General features: G+C 36.6%; 1 protein-coding gene across 1 annotated transcript in view; it reads left to right on the top strand.

The window, feature by feature from the left end:
• Positions 1–15,122: 15,122 nt before the first annotated feature.
• Positions 15,123–22,154, top strand: part of HAPLN1 (hyaluronan and proteoglycan link protein 1) — a 66,461-nt gene continuing 59,429 nt past the window's right edge. Inside the window, exon 1 of the mRNA XM_019746357.3 lies at positions 15,123–15,493. The gene's annotated coding sequence lies outside the window, so the exon portion shown is untranslated. The remainder of the gene's footprint in view (positions 15,494–22,154) is intronic.

Raw genomic sequence — 22,154 nt, 5'->3', positions numbered from 1 at the left:
AAGATGAAAAGTGAAGCTGTACAGATAGGTAAGAACCAGAACTTTTATGCCACATTGAAGAGATTGCACTTTATTCTGTGGGCTGTGGACAGCCGGGGAACAGCATAACTAAATTTCCTTGAAAACAGATTACTCTGACAACAGTGAGGAGGATGGACTCTGGAGCCTGACTGCCTCTATTTACATCTTGCCATCCGTTGTTAACAAGCTCTGTGATCTTGGACAAGTGATTTAACCTCTTCTTGCCTCAGTGATCTCATCTGGAAATGGCAGATAATAAGAATACCTAGTTTGGGGGCTTGTCTTGGGAATTAAATGAGTTAATAGAAGGAGTGCAGTTAGTACAGAGATTGGCATGTGGCAAGTGCCTCTTTATTATCATCACTGAAAGGATAAGAATGGAGAGCAGTTAGAAGGCTGTTGAAATAATAAGGACACGATGATTCATGTCAGTAAATTTGCAGGCAATTAGAAATATTAATCAAATGGAGAAATATTAGGAAGTAAATCTTACTGGACTTTGTCTGATAAGGAGAATGATGCAAGAGGAGTTGAGAATGATTCCTCAGCTTTCTGGTGCAGGTGAAAGAGCAGGTGGTGACTCTGTAAGCCAAGACAGGAAATAAGGAGATAGAGTGTATTTGTGGTGGGGCAGGTTTAGGTGAAGCTGTTCACTTTGGGCGTACGGTCAGACATACATCTGAAAATTGGAGCCTAAAGTCTGGAGATTCATATTTAGGAGTGATTGACACATATTGTAGATAAATGAGATCCCCTAAGAAGCACATGTAAAGAGAAAAGAGCAATGTGCCAAGGATTGAAACTTGGAAAGCACTAAAGGAATGGCAGAAGAGGGAAAACCTGCAAAACAGACAAAGATGCAGTGGTCAGATATTTATAAGAAAAAGGAGAGTATCATCACCAAAGCTAAGGAAATAAATAATTTGAAAACCACATTATGTGGGCCACATTACCAGAAATAGCAAAATAGGACTGAAGAGTGTCCATTGATTTTAGAGTTCACACTATAGAGGCCATTAGTATCCCCAATGATAACAGTACAGTGAACGAGGCAGAAGCCAGACTTACAGTGGTTGAGCATGAAAAAGGAAAGAAGCTACTCTCAGAAGAGTTTTGAGTAGATTTTTGAAACAGTGACAGAGTTTAGATGGGAAAAAAAAAGGTCCAAGAGGGATGCTGAAAAAGTAAGTATTAGACTGCCCAGCTTGGCTTGTTTGTTGAAGCAATTATTTAGCATGGAATAATTAAAGTTCTTTATGATTACAGTTCACAGCGTTTCTCTAATATCTTAGTTATTAGTTAGCATTACCTCATGTAAAACATATACTACCTATGAAACAAATTTTCTAGAAGGAAAACAATACCATATAATTTCAATACCATATAATTTCACTCATATGTGGGACATAAAACTGAGAGCAACAAACAAACAAGCAAAAACTCATAGACACAACAGGTTAGTGATTGCCAGAGGATAAGGGGAAAGAGGGTAAAGGGGATCAAATATATGGTAATGGAAGGAGAACTGACTCTGGATGGTGAACACACAATGCAATATACAGATGATGTACTACAGAATTTGTACATATGAAATCTATATAATTTTACTAACCAATGTCACCCCAACAAATTTAATTTAAAAAATATAATAAAATATCATTTTTGTCAAAAAATCAAAGGTTTCCTTCCCCCCCATATTCATGCTAGTGAGGCAGAGACCTCCTGATGCAATTTGGAGCCTTTGGTTTTTTGTATAATTACCCATATTTTAATGCTACTGCATAACATACAGAGAGATAAACAAAACAAGAAAGTCAGTAAAATTGGAAAAACTCTATTCAGGGGAAAACTCAGTCCTTCCTCCTGTGTTTCTCTTTTACTCACACACTACTGCTTCTGGGCACAAAATGTGTGGAGGTTTTTCCCACACCAACAAGCAGCGGGCAATTCCAAAGGGGAAGAGTCCCCCCACAGCACGAAGCAATGCTTGGGACACCAGTTGGCTGTCCTACCACTTAACTCAATTTAACTCAAATCTCACACCATCTACTCTGAGATAGCATCAGATTCCACAGGTTAAGCATTCAGTCCTACAAGACTCCAGTTCAGATGCCAGTCTCAAGTCCAAGTGGCTACCTGTGCTTCTGACCTACCACCTATAAAACGGAGGTTCAGTGACTTACTCCGACCCAGAATGCCAATCACACATCCAGGTTGTTATCTTTACTTCCGACTGACTGACTGGAAATCAGGTTCCCACAACCTCCTCCTTGGATTCAATTAATTTGCTAGAGCAGCTCACAGAACTCAGAAAACCATGTTACTTACTAGATTACAGGTTTATTAGGAAAGGATATAACTCAGGAACAGCCAGGTGGAAGAGATACATAGGGCAAGGTACAGAAAAAGGACCAGAAGCTTCCATGCGCTTTCAGAGCATGCCATTCTCCCATCTTCACTCAGCCCTCATTTTAGACAGGGTCCAAAAGCCACCTCATTAACAGAACAAAAGACACCTTGTCACTCTTATCACTTATAAAATTTCAAGGGTTTTAGGGGCTCTGTACCAAAAATGGGGATGAAGACCAAATACAGTAGCCCCCCCCTTATGTGTGGGGTACATGTTCCAAGATCCCCCAGGGGATGCCTGAAACCATGGATAGTACTGAACCATATACATACTATTTTTTCTATATATAGATACCTATGATAAAGTTTAATTTATAAATTAGGCACAGAAAGAGATTAACAATAATAATTTATAATAAAATAGAACAGTTATAACAATATACTGCAATAAAAGTTATGTGAATGTGGGCACTTTCTCTCAAAATATCTTACTGTGTGGTATTCACCTTTTCACTTAAAGGAAGAACTTTATAGTTTCTTTTCAGCATATCCAAATTGCCTGCTTCACTACTGTTGCGCTTTGGAGGCATCATTAAGTAAAATAAGGGTCACTTGAACAGAACCACTGCCACACAGCAACAGTCCATCTGATAACTGAGACCACTATTAAGTGACTAACGGGTGCAAAGATACAGAGTGGAGACTCTGGACAAAGGGATGATTCGTGTCCTGGGTTGGACAGAGCAGGACACGTGAGATATCATCACAACAGTGCCCAATTTAAAACTTGTGAACTGTTTATTTCTGGAATTGTCCATTTAATATTTTCAGGCAGAGGTTGAATGAGGGTAACTAAAGCTACAGAAAGGAAAACTGCAGATAAAGGAGGCTACTATATCTATTTCTTATTATAAATCACAATATCACTATCAGCCTTAAATAAAATGAGTGAAATTGGCGCCACCCCCGCCCCACCTTTCCTTTGTTTCCCAGCTTAGGTGAATGGCCAGATAGTAATTCCATAAGCCAGGCTATCTCTTCTGACAAATTCTCATTATTTTGATGGCCTTCAGGTTGCTAAGCAACTCTGCTTCCTCACCCCTATGTCTGTCCCACCCTTCACTGCTCATCAAACTCTGGCCCTGTCATCCTACCTATTCCATAATAAATATACATAAATAATACATTGAATTTCCATATTGCGCAGGTTCTTCCATGCTTTAGGAATGTCTCATTTTGCTTTCCTTTCTTTTTTTCTCTTAAACTTGGCCCAAATAATCTTGTAGCTGATGTTGTTGAACCTCTTACCTGCTTACCCTTTTTAGAGGGGTACCTTCTCGTCCTTACCTGAACCGTAACATACCATTTAGAGTTTATTGCTTCTCAAATCTTCAAATGGAACATCTCTGCCTATATAGCAAAATGATAGCACATCATATGTCATTTTACTGATCAAAATATTACCTTTCACATAATAACCCCTAATTAACAGTCCTGCCCCATAAAGGAGCTAGTATATCATTTTGTTTCTACAACAACCAGAATAAATAAGTTGAAAATGGGCCTCCTGGGGACATTTTAACAACAACAAGAACAACAACAAAACAACTCCAAAGATGGGAATTCCAAATACTGTGGCAACCAGAGGGAGCTATTTTTGAATAGACAGGCCGCTCTCTGTTCCTCAAATTATACCACTGATGTCGCCTCACTCTCTGTTTATAAGTAGGATCATCCTAGCTCAAAAGAATTCAATACCATTTCTTATTAATAGATCTGGAAGAAGATTTGTGAGGAGGAATGTGTAAATTGCAGTAGGAAAACATTTTTCTCTCAGTGTCAATGCCATACAAAGAGCCAAGTAAGGACACCTTGGACATAAAATCTAATTTTAGTTGTAAAGTGTTTGTTCTTTAAAAAAAAAAAAGTTTAAAATGAAACTTATTTTTGAAAATTCTGTCAAATATTTGTCAATAACTTATTACATGCTAGGCACTAAAGATAAAGCAGTGAACATAATACACTTAATTTGTGCCCTAGGGTAGCTTAAACTTTACCAAGCAAGACAGATATCAAATATGTCAAAATATGATGTTAAGGGATTCAGGGTATTAAGGGTGTATATGACAGAGAAACTGAAGGTACAATTCTTAAGAAGAAAAAATTAGATACAATTTCCTTCCAAATCTATTATAGTTTGCATAATTTATCCCTCCTCACATGAAAAATGCCATAGGGAAATAAATGTGAACAAAAGAGAATTTAACTGAGGCGCTTTTCTGATTCTTGTTCATATGTAACTGCACTCTAATTTCTAAAAATGGTTAGAACTTGATGGTAATCCTGTATTATAACTAACAGCTAAACCCAGTTTACAAGATAACTTTATAGTGATTGAAATTCAAAGACAGCATAAGCAGAAGTCTTTCCATATTTTGGCAGATTAAGTAGATGTTTTTTTGTTTTTCTAAAGACTGTCCCTCAGGTACAAATAACACCAAAAGTGATTACAGCTCTTTCTACCAATGTGCTGGTAAACATTTATTAGAAAGAGAGAATCATACGATGTCTCTGAGAAAAAAACAACAAAAATTTATCTAATAAGGCAATTAGGGTTCTAAATAACTGCCCTATTGTAACTTTTCCAAGCATCAAAGATTCACATGTATAAACATTTCCTTGACAGAACATGGTTCGGATGAATAGGAGGACACAAAGACCTCTAGAGAGTATGATTTTTTAACCAATATATAAAGAAGTCCAAAAAAGCATGTGGCCTCAAAACTATATAGAGGTATTACAATACATTTTCCATGTATTATATATACTTTTATTGTATTTATTATTATTTCCATTGTCTGCATGACAAGTGAATAATACAAATAGCCTCAATAATTTGCTGGTAAATATTTTGATACAATAAAAACTAGATGACTTAAAGCTTTAAAAACATTATTATTTTATTGATTAATCAATTGTGGCTGACTAGTCCATGGTTTGGGATAAAATCTGCTTCCATTTTCGAGTGAAAACAATGAAAATCTTAACCAAAATACTCATCCTGTCAAAACAACAAACCTGGATTATTCACATTTCTCCCATCCTAGAGATCAAGTAAAGAAAAGAATGGAAATTACATCCGTGGATTTCTTATTTTTCTTCTTGTTTGATAATAGCAGCATACAGAAACATTACAGGTATTAAAAGTAGTTATTTATATAAGAGCCTTCCTTTCTTTCTAAGGAAAGAAAGGTATCTTTCTTTCTTTCGAGGAAAAAAGATATCCCAGAACTTTGAAGAATTAGTGAGACAAAATATGCTTCAACGTTAATTATTTTAAAAACTAGTGCTAGAAAGAAGTCATTTTCAGAGTTAACTTATAAAAGGTTAGCCATAAAATGACATACATATTTTACACTGAAATGAAAATAATGCTATGAACCTAATTTTACATGAAATTACATAGTTGAATAAAAAATTTATTATTTTTGAGAGCAAAATTACAAAAAAGAGAAATAATACCACCATTAATAAAAACTGAAGGAAGGCTAATTATTGAACATCTATAGTAGTGAAGCAGCCTGCATGATAATCCACTAGGCGGAAATGAAGCTTTAATCTTATCAAAAGGCCAGGAATATACACCAAATGCACTGAATTATTTTACCTCAAAACTTTTAATTTATCCCTTTCTATAATAGAAGCTAGACAATATTAGGACATATTTTGAAATAAATACCATATATTAAAAGCTCCCAAATTAGTGCATTTTTGTGTTTTCTAGGTGTTTGCTAGGACTATAAATTTTCATTCAGGATGGGATCTCATAGAAGCTCACTGTTACCTTCTTAAAATATCTAGAGGCATTAAAATTGGAAACTCAGCAGTTGCCAGAGGTTAGGGGAAGGAAAGATGAATAGGTGAAGCACAGAGGATTTGTAGGGCACTGAAAGTATTTTGTATGATATTACGATGGTGGACACATGTCATTATACATTTGTCCAAACCCATAGAATTCACAGCACCAAGACTGAATCCTAATGTAAACTATGGACTCTAGGTGATAAGGATGTGTCAATGTAGGTTCATCATTTGTAACAAATATATCATTCTGGTGGGGAACGTTGATAACAGAGGAGGATATGCATGTGTGTGAACAGGGTGGATTGTGGGGGAAATCTACCTTTCTATCAATTTTACTGTGAAACTAAAACTGCTGTAAAAAATTAAGTATATTTTTTTAAAAAATAGAAACTCAATAAGGAAAAACAGGGTTTTTGGTTTTTTTTTAACGGATATTCCAGTTGTGGAAAGGGGCTTCTGAACTCTCTCTACACTATTCTAATAGTAGAACTCAACTAATAAATAATACTCAAATAACACAAAACCTCATAGTCACAAAAAAAATCCATAAAGCGATCGAACTGTAATACAAAATTATGTATGTTTTTGCTCTACAAATATTTGTCTATTATTTTATGAGTCCAGATATAAAGAAATGGAGCATAGTGACTCTATGACATTGGAATACACAATTCCCTTTAATCAGAGGCCTATTTGTTTAAGAAAGTTTCATGCATAGTAATTTAGGTAATCAAAAAATATATTTTAAGAGTTGCTAGAGTCTGATAAACAACTATATTTATTCAGCTTGATCCAAAGTTAGTTTCTACTGCCTCCAAACAACTTAACTGATTCAAAGAGTAAAGAATGCCACTCTCAGGCCAAGTATATTAAAGCAGTGTAAATTTTAAAGCCTAGGTCACAAAACCAAATCCAGTTTCCCCCGGTATCTGAAAGTAGAGCATTCCTATAAAACCTTTTGTAAGTCAAAATGCCATACAGCAAAGAAGCAATTACCACTAATTTATATGGGAAAGTTTTTGAACATCCCCAAACCCAAAACATAACTTACCAAATTATACCAAATATGCTTATATCTAGTTTTTTGCTAAGCATAACACCCTTACAAGCTCTCAGGCTTTTCTGATACCTTAACTCACATTTTGCTAATGGATATACAAAATAAATCAAGATAAAGCACAGTCACAGTTCAGAGCTATGGTGGCTTGATGCTGAGTTGCTGAGTGTGGTTCACCGGGAAGGAGCTTGGCGGTGCCACTTCGTGCTGCCCCTATAAGGGCTCCATGCAAAATAAACATTGGACACTCTTGTTGCTTTTTCCTTCTCGTAACAGCAAAAAAATCCCCTTTGGATTTCTCTCAGGTAGTAAAAACAGGTACTAACGTAGGTCTTTTCGTAAAAGCAAGTGGCATAACATGAACTTTCAAAAATCAGGGGATACCTATACACATCTTAGGTTTTTAGAGGTCAACTAACCAGCAGGCATTGTCAATTTTTTTTTTTTTTTTTTTTTTTTTTTTTTATGAAGGAAATGCTGCGTTCAGAGCTATGACAGAATGAAATAATATTAATGGCATGTAGAAATGGACCCCTACGAAGGAGAGCTAAGAATCTGGGAGGACAACTAGGAAGCTACCACAAAAGAGTGAGGTTCAAATAAAAAATGGGGTATTCCAAATGAGAAAGTGGTAACCAGTGTGAGAAACTTTTCAGGCTTTTTTGTAGAGTCAACAGAATCCTGATAAGATCATTTTCAACTTGTAGGAAAAATAAAACATTTGTATGGCTAGGCATTAAGAGGCTTAAGAGTAAAAATTAAGAGGGAAGCAGGAACGAACAAAGGCCATAAAAATGAGTCAAGTTGGGTCCCAAATCAAAACATATCGTTATTTTTTTATAGCAAACAAACCTGAAAAGTTGGATTAGAAATCACTTTCCAATTTCTTCCTGGTTTCTTCCATATTTCTTCTATGGTTTGATGTGATTCAATTCAACAAACTTTTCTTTACTCCTAATGTATAAGGCACTGTGCTTGGGGTGGGGTGGGATGCAGCACTGGAAGATTTCAGGATGAATTAGACATGAACAAGTAATGTGCTCATAGTATAATGAGAGAGATAGGTATATACCTAACTAATGAATTGAACTGTGCTAAATTCCATAATAGAGATAAAAGGTAACGAACAGTGAAGAAAAAAATAATTAATTCTTAGCTAGTTATAGAAGAAATACATTAATTACAACTGCATCCTAAATATTCCAAGTTGCAGAAATGGGTGCCTGAGAATATTTACAGAATTATATCAGGATACCAGGGTGACATTGAGACAACTTCTTAATCTTGGTAGACTCAGTTTACTTATCCAGAAAGTGAAGGATTTTGTGAGATCATTTTAGCTTACTTTTAATTCTAACAACTTTCTACTTTTATTTAATTATTATTGGAAGGGAATAAGGAGAGCTTAGAATAAAGAACATTAATAAGGGAAAACTTCCTAGAGATCACCAGATTCTGAAGTTAGAATTCTTACCGTCACAAGCTGAGAGATAGTCACCTGAATTTTGCAAATTTTCAAGATCTTTGTTTCCAAATTACCTGCTTTTAAGCTCAAAACAGATCGAACACTAGGTATTTGCACCAGCAAGCATTCTCTAGTTGACATTTAGGGCAGGGTTACTAAAGAATTATTGTGAATTTAGCAAAAAGACTAGTTAGCAGTTAGACACAAAATGGAGACATATTTTCTCTTTTTCTTTTCTTCATTTACTCATAGAGCCTTCCAGCTTAACCTTGTATGCCTTAATTTAGCCATACATTGGAAAAACTTGATTGTGGTTCAGGAAGAAGTGCAGATTTCCTATTTACAGTAGAATCAATTGGCTTGGTTAGTGTGTGAAAGGAAGTATTCAAGACAAATGCATGTAAGGTTATTTCCACATGCACTGTTCAAAGGCTTCTTCCAAAATCCTTTTACTTCCTCAGTGCTTAAAATGAACCACAAGTGAGCCTTCTAGTGACCTCTTTTTTCTTTTTTCTTTTTTTGCATTAAGGTCATTAGAAAGCTCAATTGTGGTTTATTTATATATCTGTATGTATATGATTTATGTACATGCATGTATATGTAGATATAGATAGATATTTTGTCATTTTTTTATATACTATCTAGTGCTTGCCTAAAACTTGGATATAAGGAGAGAATTAATTCTGTACTTCTACAGATATAAGGAAAAATTCAATTTTTCCTATCAAGTTTAGCATAAAATTTCAAAAACTTTCAGATGTTTATTCAAACCCATTTAAAATTTCAAAATTTTATACATAAAATTTCAAAAACTTCCAGATGTTTATTCAAACCCATTTAAATCAAAATGTACTAAGAAGCATGTTGTTCTAAGTATACGTTAATAGTCTCTCCTTATCTTCTGATAGAACTGTCCCTAAGTTTGGCTCCTGACTAATCTCTCCCTGAAACTCTTCTTCGTAGGCTTCTGATACAACATATTCCTATTTCTCTCTCCATTTTTCTGACAACTCTAGACTATTTTCCTTCACTTCTAAATAATCAAAACCCTACACTTCGGTCTCTCCTGAGTAGTCTTGTCCTATGCCAACCTTGATTCATTAGCTAATTCACACCCATTTTACCCTAAGAAGGACTATATATAAATCAATCCAGCCCAATTAAACTTGACATTCTTTTCTCTGGGGGTTATAAGAAAAAAACAGCAAGAAGAAAATACAATAAGAACTACATTTGCTGATAATTATACTTGGTTTAAGAATAACTATATAAATATAAGGGAAAAAATCAATATTCAAGTGGCTGATATTGTAATTCTAAGACAATAACCTTATTGTATCACTAAACTTAACCTAGTTTCTTAAAAGAGTAAAATATTTTACCTTTGTTGATTACTATTTATATAATCACTCATCAGTCAAGTATGGAGGAAAAATATGTATTATGTTTCTTTTAATTCTATGAAATCAATAACTGACAAATTATTAATCAACCTTTGATGATGTATTATTTATGCCATTGGCTATTAGATGCAAAATACTATGAACTAGCTCGTCTGTAACTAGCTTTCCTCATTTGATTTTATTTTCTCTCCTGAATATAAAGAATTTGATCATCATCTTCAACAATAGCAAGAAACATTTTTTGATTAGCTTCCAACAGCAAGGCTGTGTGCTAGAAACTGAAGATGCAAAGATATCGTCCTGCAGAGAGTTTACAGTACACCAGATTTAAAAACTAAATACGTTAAAATATAAGGCTGTATAAAAGTGGCAAATGGATGTTCTTAACAATAATATGGAATAGTGAGGGGAAAATAGCTTCCCTAATACTGGGGCAATCAAAGACAGCATGACAAAGGAGATGGGACTGAATCTGAACCTTACTGCAAAATAAGTAGAATCTAGTTCATAATGAAATAGACAACAATTTATTAGGAAAAAAATGAAGAAAAAGTTTGGGCATTCTGAACAAAAGAAATACACTTAGAGAATAATCGTAGATCATAAGAAAGGTGCTATGAAATCAAAACCAAACAACAGACAAGCAGAGGGAAATGTAAATTCTTACTTCAAAGGAGCTGAGGATATTTATCACTTGTTATGATATTCATATGACCTCACTAGTTTCCAAAACAGCTCTGCTCTTAACATTTGAACAATTTATTGCCTAATTATTTCGTTTGCCCTTTTGAAGAGTCTCTCTGCTGGACACTGTCTGAGAGTGAGAGTATAAAAAAGTGGGCTATTGGAAAGTCATCCCCCTCATTGCATTAAAATCAAAATAACCTTTTATCAAATGTTTTGTGACCATTTAGGATATTGAATTTGTATTTTAATCATGGTGTTCAACAAGAATATAGCCAGTGGGAAGGACTTAATTACAAATGATGTCTTTCTCATCATTGCTGGCAATATCCAGTGATGCTTTAATGAAGTTCTGAGCCGTCAGACAGGAAAGGTCAAATGACTTTCCTTCCCTAGTACCTCAAAGTGCACATAGCTGCACCTTTATCCTAGCAGATGTTCAACCAAGTATAATATTAGCCTGAGGCAAAAATTCCAGGAAACACAAACTCACAGGGAATGAGTTCGCTGGAATTCAGTGGATAATAGATCTGAAAGAGATGAATTAAGATAATCTCAATATGACAGGAGGAATACCATTCTGCAGTGAATTTATTACCCATTAAAGATTCATGATAATTCAGATAGATATTCTTTAAATGTTGAAAAATGTTCTTATGTTTATATAGACACGTGTAAGTTTGTATTAGGTTAAACCAGATGAAATTACCTTTTTGGGTGGGTCAATAATGGTTGAATATTCCATTTTATTTGGTTCAAACTGATAGTTCAAATTGTCTTATTATTAGCAAAAGAATGTAAAGTTACATTTCATAACAGCATTCTTATCTAATTTTCATTCTTAAAAAATACTTTTGTATTATGCTAAACAAGATATTTTCAAAATGTATACACACACACACACACACACACACACACACAAACTGTGTGCCAAAAAAATGTATACACATTTTAAGAAAGGAAAAAACTGTATTAAAATTATGCTGACGGTAACCACTTTGAGCACCTCTTGTAATCTCAGAAGTCAAATGTGACTTGTATTCATCTTTTGTCATCAGTATATATTGGATATCACAATTTTAATATAGTTTTTTCCTTTCTTAAAATGTATATACATATTTTTCGCACTCTCTGTATATATTATCCATTATCTCTAAATTTGTGTTTGCTTTTTCAGAACTGGCCTTAGTTTTCAAATTTGATTTTTAGGCTTTGTATCTCTAGCACTAGCCAGCTAATTTAAGACAAAACCTGACATAAATTTTAAGCACATGTCATTTTTAAAATAAATATTGAAGAAAATATTTTTTTTTCTTGAAACTAATAAATGCTGGTCTCCCTTCCTTCTACAAAACAAAAACACCTCAATATGCAATGAAGGACATGAGTATACACATTAATTAATAATAATAATTAGAGGAAATATTCACATACAGAATACTCTTTTGATGTGGTTTTCCTTTGAAAAGATATTTCGTTTTTAATGCATTCTTTTTTACAACTTACACTTTTGTAAATTATTTCAGTTGTGAAAATAGATTAATATTTATTTACTTGATTTTTTTTTACACCAAAGTTGAATATGACTTTTCCCTGATGCATAATGATAACTGGTCAAAGTAGTGTATACCTCTGTACAGCACTATTTAACTGAACATTAATTAACAAAGCACAAAAACTTTTTAAAAGACTCTTAAAGCTAATACCAATATAAATTTTAAATAATTAGTAAACAAAGTGAATCCCCAAAAAGAAATGAAAGTGTATATAATAATTAAATTAAGCCTAAATAACACTTTAAACACACACTATTGACAGCTTAAGCACTTGTGATTAAAAATACTGGGGATCTTTTAACAAAGACTAGTAATTAGGCAACTTGGAAAGAGAGATGGGAAATAATGGATGTGGAAGGATTTACAAGATAACTCTTGTCAGGAACAGCAGAGGTAAGTAGCTGTCATATTTCTGGTAGTCTATCTCAACAGGGATTATACCTGAAATTGAAAAAAAAGAAATTCTAGTGTAATTCACTGTGATCTGACTAAACTGCAAAAACAGGTAGATGGTTTTGTGCGGCTAACAAACATTTTTTTCTGAAGAGAATGCATTGCATTCTCTTAATGAGGTGCTGGAATAAGTATGTGGAGCAGACACATGATAAGGGAACAAGGGCCATCTATGGGCCAGGTTTTTAATCTGGGAGAACATGATCAGGATTTAAAGTATCTTTATATGATTTCATAGCCACACACCACCAGCCTCACCACTTTTATGGAGCTTTAATATAATAACTGTAGGGTATTTGGTTTTAAGTCTGATTCCTTTATGTCCCTTGAAATATATAGCATCCTGAACATTTCCAAGAAATTGCATAAACACTATTTTCATAGTTAAAAAGCAGAGACGTATCTTATTTGTATTGGCAGTTAATATGGGGGCCTACAGTATAACAGCCGTCTCAACAGCCACGAAGTTTAGGACAAAAAATTGCAAAAACTTTAGCAGCCCATGGGGAGAAACAGAAAAAAATGAGAAGAGGCGTCCTGCCCAGATTTGGGGATTACAACAAAGGTGTTGAATTGCCTGTTGGAGGATTCTTTTTTAATTATTTCATTTTGAATATAACTGTCTTCATTTCGTGAGTGTTTGTGGGTATTTGGTTCGTCTTTGGAATAGCATCTTTCCAAGAAGCACGTGTTATATTACCCAAGATTTGAATCGCAAGGGCTAGCCTGGGCACAAGAACCGGTGAAATAGGTCAAGGAAAAGCGGAAAGATTTTTTTTTTTTTTTTTGAGATCGCTTTCCCGCCCTTCTCCAAAGAGGAAGCCGCCTCCGTGGCTTAGGATTTATCTTTAAGACAATAGCGCCACTCGCCGCCTCCAGAACAGCTGTGACCGAGTGCCCTGTCCGCGCGCCTCCCTGCCCCACCTGTCCCCCTGCCTCACCAGCTCATCTGCCCCACGAGTAACCTGCCCCACCAACGTCCTTGCCTCACTGGTCCGCGTATCTCTCTTGCGCCCACGTCTCATACGCCCCTCCCCTACTAGCTCATCTGCCCACGAGAACCCCGCCCCATCAATCCTCTGCTCCATCAGTCCTCTGGCCCATCAGACTGTCTATCCCACCCGTGCCTCTGCCGGACCAGAACTCCAGCAACAGCGGTTGTGATGAGCCCGCAGTCCGGCCTGCGCTTACCCTAGGCCGGCTGGCGAGAGCCGGGAGCGCGGCCACGAGTCCCTGGACTCCACCCAGCGCCCCGCGCCCACGGTGCCCTGCACACCCCGCCCCCGCTTCTCCCGTCCGCCAGCCAGCGTCTCGCCTCCTCTCTCTGGCTAGGGGCCCCTCGGGCTTGTTTGCTTGTCCTCATCCCCAGGCCAGCCCCGCTCCCTCCTCCAGGCTGCTTCAACAGCCGTTTGCTTCCTGCGGTGTGTTTCTTTTTTCCCCTCCTAGGCTCCATCAAAGGTGGCTCTGTTATTGAAATATGAAGCCATTTCCTCTCCAAAACCCTTGGTTACTCAAGGAGGGAATCAATGGACCTATATAATCTCCCAGGAGTTATAAATAAATATCTATTTGTTCAGGAGGCGTTTTCCCGCGTGTCCCAGCATCTTCCCCAGTGGTTATTTTAGAGTGTGTGTGTGTGTGTGTGTGTGTGTGTGTGTGTGTGTCCGCGAGCGCCCTGTGCCCATCTGGTTCTAATCCTGGATATGGATCCATAAACCAACCCCACCCATCCCGTCTGCCCCTCGCATTCTTCACTCTATAAATAAATCCAGGTTTTTTGAGCTCTGTCATCCAGGAGTACAATAGCAGTTGTTTGTTAACGGGGATTCAAACCCAATATCGATACAATAAACAAGAAAATATATTTCTGGTAATTTCAGTGGAAGGGCACCTCCAGTTTAGGAAGCTTTACCTGCTGTTGTCATAGTTGCCTGTCTACCTGGCTACCTTGGATCCACTTTGGGGAGAGGGGGGCAGGAAAGCCAGGACTTCTCCTACCCTTGGATTTTCCCCTCGTTCCCTTTGATTTTTCTTTCCAAGCAGAGACTAAAACACAAAGTGAAAATTCACTGTCCTGGCATGTCTGCCTCACATCGCTGGCCCACAGATCATTCCACAGACCCCTTGCCCATCCCCTCTGGACACACCCAGGAGTGGTGAGGATGCAGGAGGTGTGGTGTGGGTGGGGGCTTGTGGTTGTAGCTGCCCCTTTCCCTGTAAGGGAACTGAGAAGAGGGGAAAGTCATCTAAGAGCTGCTGTTTCACAGGGTCTGGGCACAGAGCTGCCCCTCCCTTCTTCCCTGAAGTTTGCATGAAATGCACGTTAGGCTGTAATTAGGGGATCTGGGAGGAGAACTTTCCTGGTGACGCTTTGCTTTTCTTCTGCTCTTGGTGAGAAAGTGCCTCCTTCTTCCCAGGACCAGGACCTCTGCCATCCAGTGCCACAAAGAGACATTCTGCACACACACACACACACACACACACACACACACACACACACACACACACACATGCGCGCGCGCACAAACACTTGCCGGAGACAAACTTAAGGTGAGGGCAAAGAGCTCTAGCTTCACTTGATCTCCAGGCTCCAACTTCAGCAGGACTGGAGAGCATCTGAACTTCTGGATTTCAGAACAAGGTAAAATGTCCATCAATTTTTTTACACTTTCAGTCAAACCTTGCTGCTTTTAAGATTTCAGAAAGCAATACATATCATGATATATGTATACATGAAAACAAATTTTCTTATTTTCTTTTGAGTTTAACACGACGTCTCAACTTTTTTTAGAATTCATATTGTCAGATAAAATACTGTATTGCCATAAAAAAGCTGTCTAGAATTGGGGCAAGGATTAACTCTAGTATCCTGGCTTTTGCTAATGCTACTATAAATCTGGTAGACGCATGGTTTCCAAGTGGTAGCTTTTCCATTTGTATTTCAAGAGGCATTTTATAGCACCTGAAATGAAAAAAGAATTGTATAAGCTGAAGGAAATGCTGAGGAATGGGACTGTCCATTCCAGATTTGTGAGTTTTGTTTTAGGGAATATATAGGCTTATGTGAAAAAGAAAGTTACTGTAATTATAGATAATACCTGTTTGATTGATCATCTTTGAGATGTTACCAATTTTGGTCCAGGATTCTCCAGTTAACTGTGAAATTAAGATAATAGAATTATGATGCATTTCATATATAAAATCATGTTGGTGGATAATTTTAATGAGCTGAAAAAAATTTGTCTTAAAAAGTTGTTAAGATTACTTTTAAGAGTTGTTTAACGGAATTATTTAAGTGTTGAGACGGTTCACCACCCTAAGCAAATCTGAATTCTCTGGAGCTTAAATGAAGTTGTTTTCTTCCATTGAATATGACTGTTGTGTTCAAAATAAGATGGTTTATTATTTTGAAAATAAGTTATTTTATTTTCATTTATCACTGGAAAAATACACAAAGTGGCCAGTACATTTGGGAATTTTTAGGGTGGAAAGTGTTCCTGTACATGTTCCAGCGTGATGTCATAAAATCAAACATACTGGCTGGCTTCTTGGAAGCTAACTGTTCTTAAGAAATAAAGCCTGTGAATTAATTTCTAAGTGAAATGTAATATTTATTCATTACAAATGTAGTTTCTGGTAACCATTTCTATTTGATTATTTCAGTGTACTAAATTTGCAGTAATTTTATATACACGTCACTGAGTTCAATATTTTAGTGGAATTATAAAATGGGAATATTATTCTACCAAAAATATATCATAGCAGTTCTCTTTGGATAACTTTTAGTGTGCTATTTCTTAATCTTTACATCAGTTTTTAACTTCGGTTCCATCTATTTCACCAATAAAGAAGTTTTTCCTTCCATTCATTAAAATAGGATGTATGCTAAAGGTCGGTTGAGCATTTAAGCTTTAGTCTTTAGTTACTTTGGGGCTATCTGTTCTTAATAATTTAATTGTTTAATGACTTCACATTTTTAATAACCACTTCACAAAATTGGAAACAGCTTAAAAATAGGAAAACTAGATAAGGCCAAGTAATTTTGCTTAAACTTAATTAAATGAACAAGAGAAAACCAACAGCCTCAAGAGACCACTGGCCCCCAGGAAGAATGTATCCAGAGTCCAGTATGCCAAACAGGAGAGTCCATTGGGCCTGAGTTTTCTATGAGAAACAGGAAAAAGGGGAACATCATGTTCTTATAAAGTGAGCCATTTATTGTCAGCAAGACCCTGTCCCTTAGAGGAATGACTGACACTATAATTTAGAAGTACTGAAGAGACTTTCACAGAGAAGAATCAATTCATTATATCCCTAGTAGTTTCACTTCCTTTTCCTTCCTTTGGGAGCAAGTAACACATCCAGGATAAATACATTCAGAGTATGCCGAGTATGAGTAGATGGTCTGCTAAACAGTCCTGCCTTTTAGTATCCTGGGTGTGGAATATTGGTATGTTCTGGGTAGCTGAAGAAGTCTTTGAAAGTTTAGGTAGCACTGCACTTCGCCTTTGTAAAGATGAACAAGAGCCATATTCAGAAAATAACTACCTTTTTCAAAAAATACTAGTACTAGTTTTCTTTCCTTTTGCCCCATGCATGTTTTATTTTCCAGATGACATTTTTAAGATAATGGTATTCCACCAATTAAAAGTCCAACGAAATGCAAAGCAAGTTTGAAAATAACTTTTATATCACAGTCTTCCGTTGCCTCTAGTTAATTTTCTCACAGTCTGTAATCATTATTAGTAACCATAGTACTTAATCTGCATTATTTAAGTGTTCTTGATTTGTTATTTGAAGGTAACAAAATGTTGGGGGAAAATGAGGAAGGTTCAAACCTGAATATCCTTAGGATTTTAATCAATTGTGTTTAAGAAGGATTAGAGGAAGCAGCTGGTTAAATAAGTATTAGGTGTAGAGTGGACGTGATGGTATAAATTAATAATGCAGCTCTTTATTTGCACCATGAATTGGAGGGTCTGTAACGGTTCAGTGTGTGAAGCACGGTCCCTGGGTGCCACCTAGTGGATGAGTCAAAGAAAGCTTTCTCACTAGCCACTTCGTAAAAAATTCTGAGACTTCCATTCTGTTGACGTTGAACTCTAACTACATGCCAGATGTTGGGGTAGGTGCTCAGAGTAGAAAATATAGCAAGTGACTTTTATATAATTTAAAAATCAAGGCACCACTTAACAGTTGATTAAGTTCCCGGTAGTTGCATTTAAAATCAGTTTACTCTTTACTGGGTAATTTACCATCAACTTTCTGCCTCCATGTTTAATAGCCATAACTTGTTTCTAATACAGGATTTGTATTTTGAAGAGATTCCATGACTTAGTTCAAAAAAGGGTGGAGAGAGTGAATCTTGAATCACTGATTTTTTTAAAATGGAAATAAATGTCTGTAAAATTTTATTACTGAGTTTAAAAGGGTAAATAATTACTAGCTTAAAATGTTAGCACACAGACACTACCATGTATTATTACATATTCTTTAATTTATTTTCATTAAATATCAAGGGTTCCAAAAAAATGTATTTACATGGCTTGTATTCAACTTTTGTTATCGTTATATATTGAGTATTACAATTTTAATACAATTTTTCTCCTTTCTTAAAAATGTATATACATTTTTTGGTACCCTTTCTATAAAAGGATAATAGTAAACATTACTTTTGGGTAGTGAGGTATTTTTCACAAAATATTGCTCTCAGATTCAGTAATTAGCATATAGAACAACTTCCCCTATACCTGTTGTTCCTATGCAGTTTTGAAGCAGGAACATTGCTCCTATTAAATTGACATAATGGAAGAAATCATAGACAAGAACAATTACAAGGAAAGACACTATTGCAAAAAAAAGCATTAGGATATCATAGAAGATTAATCCATCAGAATATTGCACTGAGAGTTTTGAAAAACTTTTCTCCGGGAGATATATAAATTATTGTTCCATCTGGCTCTTTGCAAGATATATGACTTAATGGCAACAGTGTTCACACATCAGCATTAATCAAGACAAGTTCTGAAATTCAGATTGGAAAGTAAAATGCTCGGTCCAGGGAAAAAATGATTAATTTGTTACTTGCTAAACTCTAGAGGTATAATCTACAAATCGAGTTAGGCCTGCCAGTGTGGAATGGAAGTTTCCTATTTAGGGAACTTTAGTTTCTGTATGGCAGTGAGACCTGCATGGTGAAAGAAGGAGAGCAGCTCATTAAGTCCTTTTTCATTAATGCCACAAAATTATAGCCTGAATTGATCAGAGGTGATGGCTGGAAACACTAACAACCGTGTAGAATAAAGCATAGGATCTTAATTTGCATTTCCAATAAGTCATTACCCTCCAGGAGCAATCCATTCTGTTAACAATTTCATCTGATCATCCTTGTGAGTTAGAATGAATCACAGACTCATTCTCGTGAGAGAGCTAGTGAGAGATTGCCTAAAAGTCAGAGGCCCTGGAAGTAGAAATTTAGTCATGGATTGGAAAACTGTTACAAGAAGTTTTCATGGTTGCAGGTCACTGAATGATACTAGACAAGCACAAGCTTTACGGGAGAGAACCAGCAAGCTCTCTGAAATGGCCTGATGCCACTTGCATATAATGTACGAGCTCCCCGTGATGGAAACTGCAGGAGGCTTGCTGGTACTCAAGAGTTCTTAGCTATGTTCAGATAGAGCCAGGATTTGTTTAAAATATCAAATGTTGCTGGACTATTTTGAGCAGCTATTCATTGTCCTATAGCTTAACAGGGGGTGTGTGTGTGGGGGTGGGAGTGATGCCTGAAATGCCATTACTGCTGGAAGGCCAGGAGGCTTTGCAAAAACAAACACGTGGAGTAAAAATCAGTTAGAAAACTTGTTCAAGTTCAGGGATCTGTTCTCAGTTTTGCAAGGGCAACAGAAATTTCCCCTTTTGCCCAAAGAGAACTCAATTTATTTGATTGGTTACTAAATTCCAATTATATCCCAACTACATTTACTGTATTAAATAAATCCAATTAAGTTAAATACATCCAAATTATTTCTGAGTTTTCTTAAACTTTTCACAAAGTTTTATAGATAATATCTTGGCTCAGTCTCCTCCTATAATATGTAAAATTTTCTCATTTTGACTCTTATTTGGAATTTGGGGATCACCTTATTTCATCATTCATGCATCCATCTGTTCATTCCACAAAAAATTTATTGATCACTTGCTATTTGGCAGTCAATGTACACTATGTGCTGGGGCCCTCACTTTATACCATGAAAATTCATTCTAAAAAAAAAAATCAGAAAGTCGAAATGGGTGATAATGCATCTGAATTGTTGCAAGATCTTGAGGTACACTGAGTAACAGAAACAACCAAAAAGTTCTAGCCTCATAGTTTTCATATTAAAAGAATTTTGAGCACTCATCTTTAAAATCATTTTTCCTTGTTTGCCATCTCTTAGCTGAGTAGATAAGAGCTTTGTTTCTTGGTTGGGTGGGCACAGATGGTTCTGACACTCCAGAACCCCAGGATGCCTAGGTTTCCAATATCTTGTCTACTTGGATGGACAGGACAAGCAAAAACTCATTTGCACAGTTTGCAACTAAAATTCAGACTGAGTGCAGAATAATTTAGTGCTTACCGTTTGCACGGGACACCATGCTAGGTGTTGCAGCAGAAGAACAGGCTCAAGGAGTTCGCAAGCTAGTGGAGAAGACAGATGGACGCACATCATGAATCACTAGTAAAATTTGCCAAGTAGGTGCAGTTTGCCTTTTTGCCTCCTTGGTGTTTTCCCTTTGTACTTATCCAAACTTTCCAGCCCCCTCTAACTCATAAATTGAGACTCCTGCTCTCCACCCCTCAACCCAGAGGATCTGATACTTCTGTGGTTTATTGATTTCTTGACTGACTGATTACACACAAGTGTGAATGAGTTTCACTCATGCCTTTTATCTCTTTAAGTAAATGTTTTGTTTTCTGTAAAAAGAATTTCAAACATCTGGAGGCCTTGCCATTCTTAACACCAAAGGGTGTAATTAAGCTGATTTAGTCCTCCATGGTCTTCAATCTCTCAGTTATCCCCACTACAATGTGAGGCCACAGGGACTCCCTCAAGGCCTGTTTCCAGAAACCTGATGAACCTTGGGTTCTATTAACCACTGACTCCTTTTACCTGATCCTGATCAACCTGTCCTTTTGCCCTCTCCCCAGCACTTTCTCCCCTCCCCCACCCCAACCCATGTCTTTGAATCCTTTGAATCCTCCAGTTCACTTCGCCATAACGTATATTAAGTCCTCTCAGACCTTCATCACCATACTTGGGTTGCTGCTCCTGAAGAGGTAGAGTACCTAAACCCTGTTAAATTCTACTGTTTGAGCCCTTATGCCACCTGAAGTGTCTGGGTCTAGAGGGAAGGAGCAGTGAGAATCCGCATATTTGGTCCAAGAACTCCTCTAAGCCATGGATACGCACAGGGCAAGCACAGAATTAGCCATAATGTTGAAAATGTGAGTCAAAGCCAACATCTTTTTAAAATATGTGATCATGTATTTAACTGCAATAGGTTTTAGAGAAATTTTGACATTGATGTGATTCTAGATTCTGGAAAACTAACTGCAGAATAAAACAACAGAGAAAATTTGCTTTGGCTTTATAATAGTAACACTAATCAGTCATTTGTTTAAATTCCTTCCCATTTTATATTTAATTAACATATGGCATAATGACAGTCAAGTTTAATGAGCTGTTCCACATTTATGTATGTTCTCCTTGATTCCACTCCTTTGATTCCACTACCATAGTTGGGTACTTCTGTGTGATACTGGTCTCGTGTTATAAAGATGTTCCCTACTTTTTAAATTGCTAGGCCTGATGGCCCAGATTGAGAAAGTTAGTTTCCTTCCCCTTCTCTCAGTAGCCTAGCAGAGAGGAAATGGCCTGCATTATTCACCTCCCTAGGGGATAGAAATGCAGACATTCAGTAGATGACCTATGAAAGCTACTGTTGTTTCTGTCAGTGCCCAGTCAAGTGCAGAATGTGAGGCCTCAGGGGTCCCCTGCCTTCTCTCCCAAGTGTCTGTATTCCAGATAGCTGAACACCTCCCAAGCCCACGCCATTCCATGACTGGGTCTTTATTTCCTTACCAGTCTTCTTCCTATCTTTTAGTGTTGTTAAATTCATAAACTCTTCCTAGATTTAAATAATGATAATAATTGGTATAAAATTATTAATACCAAAAAAATTAATTGATAATTTCAATAAATCTTTAAATTTAGGGAAAGCAAGACTGGAGGCAGGAAAGGAGTTTGGAGAGGCCTTGG

The sequence above is a fragment of the Rhinolophus sinicus genome, chromosome 3 (genome assembly GCF_057876585.1).
Source record: "Rhinolophus sinicus isolate RSI-liver-muscle chromosome 3, RSI-T2T, whole genome shotgun sequence".
Lineage (NCBI taxonomy): Eukaryota > Metazoa > Chordata > Mammalia > Chiroptera > Rhinolophidae > Rhinolophus > Rhinolophus sinicus.
The sequence above is the reverse complement of the archived record's forward strand: the minus strand, read 5'-3'. Positions and strand labels throughout refer to the sequence as shown.